Here is a 17,440-nt window from a genome sequence, read left to right as displayed (position 1 = left end):
TAAAATTGCTTTTAAATAAAAACCAAGACTCAATATTCAGCAGGAAAGGGATTAACAGGATCAGTCAGGGGATGACATCATGGTATTTTTGTTGGCACTTACCCAGCTCAACTGTGAGGAGTCTGGGTGTGGAGGGAGGAGATATATATATACATACATATATATTTTTTCTTTCTTTTTCTTTTCAACTGACTTGGCTGCTCTGAGTCGAGGTCTGGAAAATCTGGGGAGCTAGAGGGAGCTGGCAGGGCTTGGGATGATCCTCCGGCAGGTCAGAGCATCTGCTAGCTGGAGGGAGGTGAGCACACCAGGCCTGCGGGGACGGAGCGCAGACCGGGGTGGGCTTTCTGATGTGTCGTTTTCCTGGGGCCTCAGGCAATGGGCAAGGAAAAGCCCCATTTCGTGCTCAGGCCCTCAACTTAGAGGAAGGTGCCCTGCAAAGTGGGCAAGTGTACAACCAGTGGTGGAGACAGATTGATCTAGAGAACTAGGGCCTGGCCCATCACCCACAGCCTCCTGGGTGATGCCACGAGGCTGTGCCAGAATGACAGAGCCCTGAGGGCCTTGGAGGACACCTGCTCCACTGGTTCCCAAACTTAATTTTTTTTGTTGTTGTTAGGGAACTGCAGCTTTAAGTGGCCCACTGCATGCTGAAGACTGAAAGAAGACAAGCTACAAGGCTTGGAGCCTCCTGGCTGTACACCCCTGCTTCCTGGGACTCCCTTGGAATCTAACACCAAACATACAAATGCAACATTTCTGATCATTCATTTGTGAACACTTGCTTAGTGCTTGCTCCATGCCTGACATTTCTCCAGGTAGAAGGGGCACTCTGGTGAGCAAAACCAGGCACAGTCCCCGCAAACCCACCCCATGAGGCTTACGTTTTGGTTTTGATTCATATACATTAAATAAATAATGACATAAATAAATGTTAACTATCTCCACCCCAACATGCATGAAGAAATTCACTTGTTTCTTTTGTGCCAGATTCTTAGTACTCCAGGCTCTGGACCACCTAGCCTTTTCAACTTGGTCCCACACTCCCCTCCCACCTAACCCCCAGCACCATCCAGTCCTTGATGCATTTTTCCAGGCTTAACTTGGGTTTCCCACCTTCAGGGCTGCCCCCTCTCTTCTTTTCTCCTTTCTCTCCCACCAGACAGCTCCAGTGTGCCTGGAAAACCCCGGACAGCCCCGCATGTCTGAAGTCTCCTCCACTGGAAGTGACCTTCCAGCCCTCCCCATCACCACTGCCTGGCTCTGGGAGAAGGGGTGCTGCCAGCACTGGTTGAGGAGCAAGAAACCTGGACGGGATCCCCATCCTGCTGCCAAGATTTCAGATGAGTCACCCAGGCTCACAGCGGAACTCACCCATGAACTCACCTCAAGTCCAGACTTGTCTGATCATCTCAGGTGTGCGTAGCTCCTCACCTGGGGAAACTTCTTGAAGGCCAGGGTCCATTCTCTCTTTCATCTTCTCTCAGTGCTTTGAGCTCATCTGAAGCCAAACATAACACTTGTCTATTGGCTATCCTGGGCCAGCGTCTCTCACTTGCTCATTTGCTGCCCAGAGCTTTCTTCTCCTGGGAAGACTGAAGAAGCTCCTGCTGGGGTCTCATTCAGACCCCCAAACATCTGTTGATCACCTTTTGCTCTCCAGATCCTGTGCTCGGACGGCATCTTCTCTTCCCTTCAAAGAGTACAGGATCTAGGCGAGGAAGCAGGCAAGTGAAATCACCATGCTGTTGTTGTGGACTAGGTGGAGTCAGGGATTCCAGCCAGCTGTGGCCCCCCCACCCTCCTTTCAGAAGGTGGCATCATTGAAACTACAGGGGTGATCAGAAGGTTGGGTTACCCCCTGTCCTCTCAGGGCCTCCCCTAGTATCGGCATGTCTGCCTCCTGGAACCCTGAGTTACTGGGTCAGAGACTATGGGTCCCTCTCCTCTGAGGCCAGCAAGTAGATGAGCACTCTTTTGTCACCCCATTATATTGGGCTTCCTAAAATAGCCATGTCAGACTGAACAAGGCATAAGTTGAGTTCTTTACTGAAGAAAAGACCCTGATGCTGGGAAAGATTGAAGGCAGGAAGAGAAGGGGACGGCAGAGGATGAGATGGTGGGATGGCATCACTGACTTGATGGACATGAGTTTGAGTTGGCTCCTGTAGTTGGTGAGGGACAGGGAAGTAGTTGGTGATGAACAGAGAAGTTTGGCGTGCTGCAGTCCATGGGGTCACAAAGAGTCGGACACAATTGAGTGACTGAACCGAACTATTGAAGAAGTCGTGGCCACTTTGGAGTTATAACGTAGGAGAAGAAAAGTTCTATGTCCTATTTGTAAATTTATTTTACAACGTTGTACAGTACATTACAGATCCATCCATACATAACTGAAACTAAAGTTTCATAAAATCACACTTGTCTCTTTCCCCTGGCTATTCTTGTACATGCAATGGACTCTGTACTTTCTTTCTTTCTTTCTTTTTAAATTCACTGAAGTGTAGGTGATTTATCATGTGTATTAATTTCTTCTGTGCAGCAAGGTGACTCAGTTATACATTGTCGTTGTTCAGTCACCAAGTCGTGTCTGGCTTTTTGCAACCCCTGGACTGCAACACACCAGGCTTCCCTATCCTTCACTATCTCCCGGAGTTGGCTCAGATTCACGTCCACTGAGTCGGTGATGCCATCCAACCATTTTATCCTCTGTTGCTCCCTTCTACTCCTGCCCTTAATCTTTTTTTTTTTTTTACAATAACATAATTTTTATTCTGTTCAAGTCCCTCCAATTTTTAAACATTTCCTTATTTAGCATGTATCACTTGTTCAGTTCAGTTCAGTTCAGTTCATTTCAGTCGCTCAGTCGTGTCCAACTCTTTGTGACCCCATGAATCGCAGCACGCCAGGTCTCCCTGTTCATCACCACCTCCTGGAGTTCACTCAGACTCACGTCCATCGAGTCCGTGATGCCATCCAGCCATCTCATCCTCAGTTGTCCCCTTCTCCTCCTGCCCCCAATCCCTCCCACCATCAGAGTCTTTTCCAATGAGTCAACTCTTCTCATGAGGTGGCCAAAGTACTGGAGTTTCAGCTTTAGCATCATTCCTTCCAAAGAAATCCCAGGGTTGATCTTCAGAATGGACTGGTTGGATCTCCTTGCAGTCCAAGGGACTCTCAAGAGTCTTCTTCAACACCACACTTCAAAAGCATCAATTCTTCAGTGCTCAGCCTTCTTCACAGTCCAACTCTCACATCCATACATGACCACAGGGAAAACCATAGCCTTGACTAGACGGACCTTAGTCGGCAAAGTAATGTCTCTGCTTTTGAATATACTATCTAGGTTGGTCAAAACTTTTCTTCCAAGGAGTAAGCGTCTTTTAGTCTCATGGCTGCAATCACCATCTGTAGTGATTTTGGAGCCCCCAAAAATAAAGTCTGACACTGTTTCCACTGTTTCCCCATTTATTTCCCATGAAGTGATGGGACAGGATGCCATGATCTTCGTTTTCTGAATGTTGAGCTTTAAGCCAACTTTTTCACTCTCCTCTTTCACTTTCATCAAGAGGCTTTTGAGTTCCTCTTCACTTTCTGCCATAAGGGTGGTGTCATCTGCATATCTGAGGTTATTGATAGTTCTCCCGGCAATCTTGATTCCAGCTTGTGTTTCTTCCAGCCCAGCGTTTCTCATGATGTACTCTGCATAGAAGTTAAATCAGCAGGGTGACCATGGTCACTAGAGGACATGGAGTCTTCTCTTTGGATTTCTTAACATTTCCATCAGTGTGAGCTGCATGCGTGTGGGTACTGTGACCTAATAGCACCATGAAATCATGAATATACTCTTTTCCCCTAAACAGCGATTAATTTTGGAGAGATAGTACTGTTTAAGCCACAGAAGAGAAATTTACCTCTTCAGTGGGTGCTGGAGACAGCCCATACCAGCTTGTGAAAGGTGACTGATAAGTTTTCTGGAATTTGCAAGTCAGTAGTTAAATATTGCCATGATTAAAGAGGAAATTATATAAACTTATAATAAACACATTTTATTGAAAACAAAATTTAATAAATACTAAAATTTTGCTACTTCCTTATTGTTTTATGGCACTTTATCATCTGTGTTCTTGCAGTTACATCTACTGCATTTATCTGGTGTTAACTTCATGGCAAATTATGTCCTAATGCATGAGAACAGAAGAACTCTTGTAGTCTGTGGAATCAGAGAGATTTGGGCTCAAATCCTGGCCCATTAACGACCAGAAATGGTTTCTTTTTTTCTACTTTATTTTCCAGTCTCTGAAACAGGCTAGTGAGCAATAGCACCTCCATCACAGGGTCATTGTGAAAATTAACTGATATAATTACAAGCCAGCTGACCCCGAGAGGACAGGTGTGCTTCCCTTTACCCACCTCCACTCCTCCCCACCACCGGGATTCTGTACAGGACAAGGAGGCCGCTCCATCCGCAGGCAGGGCCCTCAACCCTATGTCACAGCTCCTGTCCTCACAGCTCCTGGCTCCCACCTCTTAGCCCTTCAGTCTCCAGTAGCAACGCTCCATATCACCCATCCTGGGGTGCTGCATTCTCCACCATACTCTGCCCACACTTCAAAAAAATATTTTTTTGGTTATACACCATGGCATACACCAGGACCTTAGTTCCCCTACCAGGGATTGAACCAGTACCCCCTGTGTTGGAAGGCAAAGTTTTAACCACCAGACCACCAGGGAAGTCCTTCTGTCCATAAACAGTCCTGCTTTGTAAACAGCCCCTTTCTTCAACTCTCCCAAATTAACCTGACATGAGTGTCCAACCTACTTCCTGCAGGGCCTGAGGGAGAAACTGAGCACAGCACCTGGCGCCTAGTAGGTGCCTCACAAGTGGAGCAGAAAACTCTGTTTCTTGTTAGAGGGATACCTGGGCATACTAATCCAACAACACCCCCTGATGCAACATGTACTTATCTGCACTGACAGAGGAGTCACTGGACCTCCAGGGAAGTTCTGGTACTTATCACATGTTATTTGATTTTTTTTTTTTTTTTTATGAAGCCCCTGTTGTGTGGCAGTCACTGAGGTCTCTGGGGATTAACCTCTTGCCTATTGGTTTCAGCAGGGGAGGGGCTTGCTGGTGTTTCCTGTCTCATGATACCTACAGGCAAACTCACCAGTCTCAAGATGACGTACCAGTCAGAGCTCTCACCCAGGATTGAGCAGTAAGTCATTACTGGGAAAAGTGGGTTCCACTCACTGTGTGTTCTCTGGGGAGGACACACACACAGGGGTAGGTGGCCCTGTAAAAATGGGCCTTTTTCTGGCCCAAACCTAGGTGTGAAGCTGTACGCCAAAGACTTGGGGAATTCCCTAAGGGAGAGCTCTGGATGGGGGATGGAGGGTTCTAGAGGGTGGACAGTGATGGTCTTGGTTTCTTCCTCTGTAAACAGATGCTTGGTGGATTAGTTTTCTGAGGCTGTAGTAACAAAGGACCACAAACGGAGTGGCTTATCAACAGGAATTTATTCTCTCACAGTTTGAGAGGCCAGAAGTCCCAAGTCAAGTTGTCAGCAGAACATCTGAGCTGGTTCCTTATCAGTCAGATTTGCCATGCATAATATGTTGTTAAAACTAGACTCTTACCCATCAATTTTGGATAGTTAATCAGTTATACTTCTGAATTCCTGCTGACACAGCTAAAGTCAATTGTGAAATACTTAAAGATCTAAATAAAACAAGATAGACTTTCAGTTCATCAGCATGCTGATTAAAAAGAAAAAAGTTGTCAGCAGGGTCATGCTCCGTCTTAAGTTTCTATGGAGGATCCTTCCTTGTTCTTCTGACTCCTGGTGACCCCTGGTGTTTCTTGGCTCATGGGAGCATCACTCCAATCACTGCATCTGTCTGCACTTAGCCTTCTTGCCCCTCTGTGTCCTCTCTCCTTCTAAGGACACCAGCCATTGGATTTGGGGTCCATCCAAATCCAGTATGATCTCATCTTGAGTTTTAATCACTTACATTGCGAAGACCTCATTTCCAAATAAGGTGACATTCTGAGATTCATGGTGGGCATGAGTTTTGGGGGGTACTATTTAACCTGCTAAAGTTGTATTATAGGCTTTCGGTAGTTCTTACCAGTTTCAGCTCTTTGGTAGTTGGTGGGTATGTGGGATTCCCTACTCGGGCACCTCTCCTTGGCTGGGACTCCCCTGCAAAAGACTGGGCGAGGCAGGATGTCCTCTGAGCTCTGTGGAGAAGAACCAAGAATTATTGGTGGGACGAATTACCAACAAGCTGCATGACTACCACTCCACACCAGCTCACATTCCCCTCTTCTTTTCTCTACTGTCACGACTTGGCCCTTCTACCCCCTTCTCCTTCCCTGTTCCCTTCCCCATTCTTCCTACTGGCCCCTATTGGAGTCTGTCTTTGTGCAAGGTACCGAGCTAGGCACATCCATCGTTTCTCTTCCTCCCAGCGGTGCAATGAAACTTGTAGCACTACCATCCCCACATAAGTTATAAACCTGAGCATGTGGACAGCTATGAAGTGGCAGACCTAGAATCTGCCCACAAGTCTGGCTGATATGAATCTCAGGCTCTGTAGCAGCAGGGAAACAAGACTCAGCTCTGGCTTTACTTGGATGACACTTGTGTTCAAGGTGACATTATGAAACTGGCAAATTAATTTATAGAACTTCCCTCTGAGTTGCCATTCTCATCTTTTCTTTTCTCCCTGTGCCCCCAACCCCCATGGTGGTATCTAGGACCCCAGGGTCTGCTCTGGCCCCTTCACTTTCTTAGGTCCCTCCCTCCTACCCAGGTAGCAATGTCTGAAGGCAGCATACAGTGCTGCCCACACCTCACCCCCAACCCTCCAAGGGTCTCTGCATTTTCATTAGCATGTGGGCCTATGTGTGTGGAAAGCAATTTTCTTTGCTCACTTTTCCTACCTTGTCCCTAATTCCTTCTAAGGGCATAGCGGGCTCTGCCTATTTGACCAGGATAGACATTCCTGCTGCACTTTTATAGCTTTTATCATAATAGTGTGTGGTCTAAACTTTTATTACACAGTAGTTCTTTTGGGGGGTTTCCCTGGTGGGTCAGTGGTAAAGAATCCACCTGCCAGTGCAGAAGACGCAGGTTCCATCCCTGGGTTGGGAAGATCCCCTGGAGAAGGAAATGGCAACCCATGTTCTGGAGAATCCCATGGACAGAGGGGGAGGAAAGGCGGGCTATGGTCTATGGGGTTGCAAAGAGACATGTCTGAGCACAGCACAGTTCTTCTTTGAGCCAATACCTTTTTATAAAACTTAAATACATACTATAGCCAACTCCTAAACAATAATACTTATGGAAACAGGGATTTTGTGTGCCTCATAGTTTTTCTAATACTTTAAACAGTTTGGTTTTTTTCACCCTAATATCTTCTTCTGTATTCAGTGGTGTGGGGGTCACCATTTGGTGAGTGATGATGAACTTAGTGGTGGTACCACGTCCTGCTGCCCAACTGACGCACCCTTCAAGGATGCCAGGTTTTTTCTTGGGGGCTCATATCAGTAAAGATCAAGAGCAAAAGTTTGGGGGTTCATACACTGATGTTACTCTTTTGGAAATCAGTCTGGAAATATGTATTATGAGCCTTATAACATTTAACTTTATATTTCTAAAAAAATAATTCCTGAGATATAACAATTCCCAAAGAAGGAAAAATTTGATTTCATAACTCCATTTATAATAGCAACCACTTAGACATTGCTCTAAGGTTCCAATAACTGGGACAAATAATTTGTGGTGTATCCTTTATGGAACACTATGCAACTATTAAAATGATGCTTACTCTATAAATTAAGCGAAAGAAGTAAGACATACACAATTAGATATTAAATACATAGGATAATCATTACTATGTAAAATAAAATATGCATAAAAGACTTACAAGAGATGTTGCTGAATGTTAGCAAAGGTGTTTGGAGAGTGGGACTATAGATATTTTCCCCTTGATTTTCTACTTAAAAAAAAATAATTTCCAAGTTTTAAAAAGTAGGCTTAAGAAGGGGGGATTAAACCACTGATAAAATATTTATGTATCTTCTATTTCCACTCTGTGAACAGAGATATTGCCATTTAGTCCAAACTGAAGTCTCCAAAGAGAAAATGAGGCATAACACAGTATATAAGTGTGTGAATGTGAATGTGTGTGTGTGAGTGTGGATGTGTGTGAATGTATGTGTGAGTGTGTGTGTGTGAGGGTGCAGGGGTAAGTCGTATGAGTGCCTCCCACTACAGATCAACAGGGAGTCCCCAGGGAAGGGAGACCCCGAACCCAATCCCCAAATGTCCCATCGCAACCTGCACACCATGGCCCTGGCAGTACTTGTATACACATTGTCCTCTAAGAGCAATGCCCAGCTGACATCTCAAGTTACTTTCCAGGGCCAGGGGAGAGAGTGGAGAGATTCCCCAGGGGTGGGGTGCCTCCTCCTGGATGTCTTCAGACAGTCCCTTTGGCCGTCAAGTTTCTGAAAGGCCAACGAGTACCAGGGGGGCCCCGAGGCAGGCACTGAGTTAGGCACGTGGGAGCAGAAAATAGGTGTTGAGATGAGAACAGGTGTGAACTAATGAGAACAGAATAACCATAACAACCAAGGAGCTACTCTTTACTGAGTGCCTATAATGCATACAGTAAATGTGATACCAATTTTATCTCTTTTAACCTTCATAACCACCCTAAGGGAGAGGATTATAGTCCCTATTTTGTGATGAGAAGACAGATTCAGAGAGGTTAAGTAACCTGTGCAAGGTCACACAGTTTGAACTCATATGCAGGCCTGACTCACTCCAACTTTTTCAAAGCTGCTGCCCTGACTCCATGAAAGGGATCTAAAGCTATTCACCCTCTCCCCTGCTTTACAGGTCTGCTGGAAGTGTTGGGTAACTGGGGGTGGTAATGAGTCAAGCAGTGGCTTTTGGGGGATATAAACCACAAGTGCTGCTTTCACTTGCTTAATTAAGTCAAGTTCATCTTAGCCTTCTATGGGCTGCCAAAATGCTCAGCCTGGAGACAGCCAGCATCCATGGGAGGTGCTGAGATGCTGACGTGTATGTACGTGATCTCTTATGGCCTCAAAGACCAGCTTACATGTAGTTTATTAAGAAGGTAGTCATGTTGATTACCTTAATATTAATAAGAACTATGGTTAGGAGCCCCCCTTTCTCCCTGGCTCCCTCTCATGCATCAGGTTTCAGCCTGTAGCACATAGTTGTGGTTAAATATTTAACCCCTAAAACAGAATAGAAATGATGATGACAGCTACACCCCCCCCCCCCACACACACTCTCTGTCTCTCCTTCATGCCATAACAATTTGCTGAAAATGCTGACTTAATCATATCAACCTAATTGCTAGGTTGAAATAATGATCATAATAATAATAACAGAATTGCTTTCAAATTATTTTGAGCAATGTTGCAACATCAAGCTGCCATCCTCATGCCCAGGAAAGAATTTGCATTTTAGGATTCAGTTCATATCAGGCAAATGACTCCAGGAAGGTAAATGCAGTCTGTAATGAGGTTTTTCTTGCCTAGAGTGAAATCTTACTTCTTTCTATAAAAGCAGGTAAATGCTAATTTTCTAGGCAGGATTTGGTCCCAAAGCCCAAATTTGCAATCACCAGAGGGTAGATTGTGCAATGAAATCCTGGGCTCTGATTTTAAAGTGGCCTCCTTGCATTATAGCTGTGGTTTCAGTGGGGGCCATGACCTGGTGGGTATGTGGCTCCCTGGCTTTCTCTGGCATGGAAACGGTTTGAGTTTCTGTGGCACACCTCTGGAAACCAGAGTTGGGGGGGCTTCCTTCCAGCCATGGCAGGTAGGCCACAGTCTGAATGTTCCAGGTAATGAAAGACATAAGGGTGGAGATGAAAACCCGAGGGGTACTTCAACAAAACCTTCCTGAGTGCTGACTGTGTGTGGCTCTAGGTAGTGAAGAAGACTAGGGTGTAGCCTCTACTCTGCAGAGTTTGTAGCTGTTGTAAAGGAGAAACGTGTACACAAATAATTACTTGTGATCAAAAAGTGCTCTAGAAAAGAGATGCTGAAGGAGCCAAGGGTAAGCTGAATCAATGACAATTGAACTGGTTCTTAAAATATGAAAAGAAGTTAATCAGATGAAGGTCAGGGTGGGGAGGCAGATGTAGGGTATGCAAGGGAAGAAGGCATTTCAGACAGAGTTAAATAAGAGTAGGAAGAAATCAAGGGTATGTGAGAGTTACATGTATACACAGCTGTATATAAAACAGATAATCAGGAGAGGGTGGGAGGTATGGAGAGAGTGCCATGGAAACATACATTCAGTTCAGTTCAGTCGCTCAGTCATGTCCGACTCTTTGCGACCCCATGAACCACAGCATGGCAGGCCTCCCTGTCCATCACCAACTGTTGGAGTCTACCCAAACCCATGTCCATTGAGTCAATAATGCCATCCAACCATCTCGTCCTCTGTTATCCCCTTCTTCTCTTGCCCTCAATCTTTCCCAGCATCAGGATCTTTTCAAATGAGTCAGCTCTTCACATCAGGTGGCCAAAGTATTGGAGTTTCAGCTTCAACATCAGTCCTTCCAATGAATGCCCAGGACTGATCTCCTTTAGGATGGACTGGTTGGATCTCCTTGTAGTCCAAGGGACTCTCAAGAGTCTTCTCCAACACCACAGTCCAAAAGCATCAATTCTTCTGCGCTCAGCTTTCTTTATAGTCCAATTCTCACATCCATACAGGACTATTGGAAAAACCATAGCCTTGACTAGGTTTTTGACAAAGTTGACCTTTGTTGACAAAGAAATGTCTCTGCTTTTTAATATGCCGTCTAGGTTGGCCATAACTTTCCTTCCAAGAAGTAAGTGTCTTTTAATTTCATGGCTGCAATCACCATCTGCAGTGATTTTGGAGCCCAAAAATATCAAGTCAGCCACTGTTTCCACTGTTTGCCCATCTATTTGCCATGAAGTGTTGGGACCGGATGCCATGATCTTAGTTTTCTGAATGTTGAGCTTTATGCCAACTTTTTCACTCTCCTCTTTCACTTTCATCAAGAGGCTTTTTAGTTCTTCTTCACTTTCTGCCATAAGGGTGGGATCATCTGCCTCTCTGAGGTTATTGATATTTCTCTCAGCAATCGTGATCCCAGCTTGTGCTTCCTCCAGCCCAGCGTTTCCCATGATGTACTCTGCATAGAAGTTAAATAAGCAGGGTGACAATATACAGCCTTGACATACTCCTTTTCCTATTTGAACCAGTCTGTTGTTCCATGTCCAGTTCTAACTGTTGCTTCCTGACCTGCATACAGATTTCTCAAGAGGCAGGTCAGATGGTCTGGTATTCCCATCTCTTTCAGAATTTTCCACAGTTTATTGTGATCCACACAGTCAAAGGCTTTGGCATAGTCAATAAAGCAGAAATAGATGTTTTTATGAAACTCTCTTGCTTTTTTGATGATCCGGCAGATGTTGGCAATTTGCTTTCTGGTTCCTCTGCCTTTTCTAAAACCAGCTTGAACATCTGGAAGTTCACAGTTCACGTATTGCTGAAGCCTGGCTTGGAGAATTTTGAGCATTACTTTACTAGCGTGTGAGATGAGTGCAATTGTGTGGTAGTTTGAGTGTTCTTTGGCATTGCCTTTCTTTGGGATTGGAATGAAAACTGACCTTTTCCAATACATTACCATTTGTAAAATAGGTAGCCAATGAGAATTTGCTGTATGACTCAGGGAACTCAACCTGTGGCTTGGAAACAACCTAGAGGGGTTGGATGGGGAGAGAGGTGGGAAGGATATTCAAATGAGAGGGGACATGGGTAAACCTATGGCTGATTCAGGTTAATGTTTGGTAGAAAACAACACAATACTGTAAAGCAATTATTGTTCAATCAAAAATAAATAAAAAGAAAAAGTAGATAACCAACAGGTACCTACTGTATAGCACAGGAAACTATACTCAGTATTTTGTAATAACCTATAAGGGAAAAGAATCTGAAAAAGAAGGGAGATACATATGTATGTATAACTGAATCCCTGTCCTGTACACTTGAAACTAACATGATATTGTAAATCAATTGTAGTTCAATTTTTTTTCTTTTCTTTTTTTTTTTAAATTTTATTTTTACTTTATTTTACTTTACAATACTGTATTGGTTTTGCCATACACTGACATGAATCCACCACGGGTGTATACAAGCTCCCAATCCTGAACCCCCCCTCCCACCTCTCACTCCATATCATCTCTCTGGATCATCCCCATGCACCAGCCCCAAGCATCCTGTATCCTGTATCGAACATAGACTGGCACTTCGTTTCTTACATGATAGTATACATGTTTCGAAGCCATTCTCCCAAATCATCCCACCCTCTCCCTCTCCCTCAGAGTCCAAAAGTCCGTTCTATACATTTGTGTCTCTTTTGCTGTCTTGCATAAAGGGTCATCATTACCATCTTTCTATATTCCGTATATATGTGTCAGTATACTGTATTGGTGTTTTTCTTTCTGGCTTACTTCACTCTGCATAATGGGCTCCAGTTTCATCCATCTCATTAGAACTGATTCAAATGTATTCTTTTTAATAAAAAAGGTATTTGAGGAATAATCTCTTCCAGCACTACTGTAACTCTATCTGCTCTAGGTTTCAAGGCTTCCAACTGCATCAGAGCCCCATTCTCTTGGTATATCCCTGTGCTACAGAGATGTTCATGGGGTGGTAATTGTATTTATATGGCTCTTTGCTATATAATACCTTTTTGTCATTCAGTTACAAAATATTTAAAATTTTCCATGATTATTCTTTATTTGACTCATTAATTATTTAGAAATCTGTTTAGAAATTTTCTTAACACCTGGGTTTTGTGTAGAAATGTTTTGGTTTCTGACATAACTTTATTGCACTGCACAGAGTATGTGGCCCATATATTATCAATTCTTCAGTGCCGTTTGATATTTCTTTTATGGCCTAGGGTACATGATTAATTTCCGTAAGTTTTATTTTAAAAGCTATTTATTCCTTACTTATGAGATGCAAGGGTCATAAATTTGACCCACAGTTCAAATCTTCTACAGCCTTTCTAATATTTTTGTTTGGACCCTTTCTGAGATATGCGATTTACATCCATCACTATGATGTGGATTGTCAATATTTCCTTATAATGTCAGTTTTTGCTTTATGTATTTTGAGTCTATGTTGCAAGATGAGTATAGGTTCAGGATAGTTATATTTTAGGGGTGAACTGTTCCCTTTATCAGAGAAGGCAATGGCACCCCACTCCAGTACTCTTGCCTGGAAAACCCCATGGACAGAGGAGCTTGGTGGGCTGCAGTCCATGGGGTCACTAAGAGTCAGACATGACTGAACGACTTCACTCTCACTTTTCACTTTCATACATTGGAGAAGGAAATGGCAACCCACTCCAGTGTTCTTGCCTGGAGAATCCCAGGGATGGGGGAGCCTGGTGGGCTGCCGTCTATGGGGTTGCACAGAGTCGGACACGACTGAAGCGACTCAGCAGCAGTTCCTTTTATCAACACCTTCTTTATTGCCAAGTTTCTGTCTTCAGGTCTATTTTGTTTCAAATTAATACTGCTAAATCAACTTTCTTTTAGTTAATATTTACTTGGTATATTTTTCCTAATCTTTTGCTTTCAACTTTCTTCACATGTATATTTTGTGAATAGCTTTAGCTAGATTCCAGTGCCTAAAACATGGTAATTATTTCTCAAATCAATGTATGGCAAAACCAATACAGAATTGTAAAGTAAAATAAAAAATAAATGAAAACTAAAAAAAAAAAAAAAGAAAAGAAAAATCTATAGAACTAGTTTATTTATAAACTATAATTTATGATTTATAATTGTTAAATATTAAAAATAGCATATTTGTACAACAACAACAACAACAACAAAAAAGTAAATCCAAACTGAAAATGTGTCCTTTAGCAGATAAGTTTAACCTGTTTGCATTTGTTGTTATTACTGATATATTTAACTAACCTTTATCACTTTTTGTTTTCTAGTTACTTGTGTCTTTTTCCTTTTTTGCTTTGTTGCTGTCTACTGGATAGATTAAATATCTTTTCCTTTTTTTCTAGCTTCAAAGTGATTCTTTCACTCCTTAACTGAACAATGGCACAATCACTTTTCATCTTTGTGTTACCAAGAAGAAAACAGAGAACAACTATATATCAACCGTCTTCTGATGGGCACCGTGTTAGACATTTACTATGTACTTTGATCAGCACAGAACTCCTCTAAGCTTAATATGAGTATCCCCATTTTGCATACAGGAAAATGGAGACTCAGAGAATTAAGTCACTCGTCCAAGGCCCCACAGCTAGAGACCAGCAGATCTGGGACTGGAACCCATTCTGGGTGACCCTGAAGGCTATGCACATCCCCCTGCAGACAACACTGCTGGCAAAGGCTAACCTCTTGCTGAAGGGCGATTATCACAGTCTTTCTCAGTCCTCACAGTTGTATTCTGATCAGCAGACCTGGTTATCGGTGTCCCAGTGATAATTCAGAAATGGAAATAAACAAACACAGGCCCGGGTACAAGTTCTAAGCAAGAGAAAGTCAAAAGCTGAGATGTGAGCAAAGCTCTTAAAACCCTCCAAAATGAAATCATCCAAAAGCTGAATTATTCCTGTCAATATTTTTTTTTGAACAATGTCTCAGAGTTGACCACTTCTTCGGTTTGGGAATGTTCTCTCTTTTCCAGGGCTTCCCTGGTGGCTCAGATGGTAAAGAATCTGCAATGTGGGAGACCTAGGTTCAATGCCTGGGTTGGGAAGATCCCCTGGAGAAGGGAATGGCAACTCACTTCAGTATTCTCGCCTGGCGAATCCTATGGACAGAGGAGCCCAGCAGGGTATAGTCCATAGGGCTGCAGAGAGTCAGACATGACTGGGTGTCTAACACTTTCTCTTTTCCTAGTGGATAGCTGTCCACAGCCAAAGCCCCTTAATAAACAGAGACAAAGAACTGTCCTTCTTCCCACTATCTGTAAACACTGGTCTTTGAGTATTTGTTCTTTCTTCAAGTACTTGATTTCCTCCCTCTAGGAAGAAGGGCCATGAAGTCAGTGTTGTGGGAACGCTGGGACAGAAGCTTCTGAGGCAGTACTGCATGCAGTAAGCTTTCGATGATGTCACCCATGGAGGAGGTAGGAGCCGTGAATCAGATTACCCACAATCCTCCCGGCTCCCAGCCTTTCCATTGGAGTATACAATGCCCAGTGGAGTGATAATCTTGGTGTTGAATGTCCCACTGATTTTGCAGGGGTACAGGTGCATCTTTGTCTGAAGGACTGGCAGTTCCTTTTCAAGATGAGAGTGTGAAAGAATGTGACCAAATTCCTGAAATACCACTGAGGGACAGCAGGCATGCCCAGCAACAGCACTGGAGCGGGTGGTTCCAGAGAGTGCAGCCCAGGGCTGGCCCCAGGGCCTTACTGGGCTCTGCCTGGGATTGCATCTCCAGTGGAGGCACATGACGAAGATTGGCTTTTGAGAGGCATTTTTCAAAGTGCAAAACACCTGAATCAGTATTGCCTAGGTGGGGCAAGGAGAGCAAGTGTGCTTTTTAAAATGCTAATATGGGGCCCCAGCCAAGACTTACTGGGTCAGAATCCTATTGGATTCTGCATCGGGGGACCCCAGGAATCTGCATTTTCCATAAATGGTCCAGGTGATTTTGGTACTGAGCCTAGATTGTTCTTCAAGAGCTCTCTGTGGGTGTCCAAAGCTTCTGGTGGGGTTGCCAAACTGGTGGGAGCAGGCTCGTGGGAAGTGGGCAAGAGTCCTGAGGCCCACTTTGCTTTTGGTTTGCTGTGTGTCCTTGACCAACTCACTTCATCGCCCTGGGCTTCAATTCCTTGCCTGTTAAATAAGAGGCTACAGAGTTTTTAAACTGGGGGACCAGGTGAGAACTAAGAACTCGGGTCTCCATTTTGACACAGGAATTTGAAGCGAGGGCAGGACTTCTGTCATGTACTTGCTGAGTTGTGTCCAGTTCTTTCTGAACCCATGGACTGTAGCCCGCCAGGCTCCTCTGTCCATAGCATTCTCCAGACAACAATCGCCAGTCCCTTCTCCAGGGGATCTTCCTGACCCAGGGATCAAACTCAAGTCTCCTGCACTGGCAGCAGATTCCTTGCTACTGAGACACCTGGGAAGATCTGAGAGCAGGACTTCTGAAAGGAGATAATACTTATGGCTAATTTTTATTGTGGGCTTACTGTGTTCCAGGCACTGTTGGAGAGACTGATATATATGAGCTCATTTTCTTTTCCCCACAGCCCAAAGACGTAGGTATGTTCCTATTTTCATTTTACAGATAAAGGAATTGAGGCAAAGAAACATTAAAGACATGGAGGGGGCAGAACTGAGTTCCAAGCTCAGACAGTCAGATTCCAGAACCCTTGTCCTTAACAACAGAGTTATACCATTCTCAGCCCTGAGTGTCCTGCTGGCAATCAGAAATACCGGACACAGTTAAGAGGCCTGATCATCAGGCAACGTGGCAGTTGTCTAAACAGAGGCGACAGGTGCAAAGCCAGAGAAGCATGGAAAGAGCATCAATAAACATCTGTGACTAATCAACCAAAGGGGACACAGCCTTACCGCTTCTACAGGATTGTAAATGTGACTCAGATGGTGGGAATTTATAGCATCATGACAGGTGAGAGGGGATCTGAAGGGGGAAGCAAGGCCCATTGTAGAGACCCTCTCCCCACCACCGCCTGCCCAGAACACTGTGGGGTAACAGCTCCAACTACACCCTTTTCTTCATAGAGGTCCGAGGGCACAGATCGGTCCCAGCTTGTTCCAAAGACATATCAGGAAGTTACAAAATGACCATGAAGCCACGCCTCCTTCACCAGAAGGGACTTGGCTAGCGGGTAACACCAGCGCCTGATGTAGCAGCAGGCAGAGACTGAGCCAGAATTTGATCGTGGGTAAAGCAAGTCCCTGAGGAAGGTTGGCTACAGGGAGCGCTGTGTCCTGCGCATTTTCCATGGGAGTGAAGGACCTCACCAGGGACAGATGCCATCCCGGGACTTTCTCGTCCTTGCAGCTCTCCCTGGGGAGGGAGGGACGCCTTGCATGGAACCCAGGGATCTTTGGGAGTCAGACCAACCTACTTTCCCAAACCCACACTTAGCCTCTGCATTCCAGCCACACCTATGCCCTTTTACACCTTGGTATCTTTCCTCTGACTAATTAAAAAAAAATTAGAATACTTTTTCTTACTCCAGCAGTCTGAATGCACTTTATCCTTCAAGACCTGTCTCAGCTCCTGAGAAGCCTTCCAAGACTGCAACACTCCCCCTCCTCAGATTTCCTCTCTCCTCAGAGCTCTCATTATAGCGGTGGCAGACCACTAGCACACACTTGTCCTTTG

This window comes from Oryx dammah, unplaced genomic scaffold, assembly GCF_014754425.2.
Source record: "Oryx dammah isolate SB20612 unplaced genomic scaffold, SCBI_Odam_1.1 HiC_scaffold_26, whole genome shotgun sequence".
Taxonomy (NCBI): domain Eukaryota; kingdom Metazoa; phylum Chordata; class Mammalia; order Artiodactyla; family Bovidae; genus Oryx; species Oryx dammah.
Note: the sequence above shows the minus strand (reverse complement) of the source record.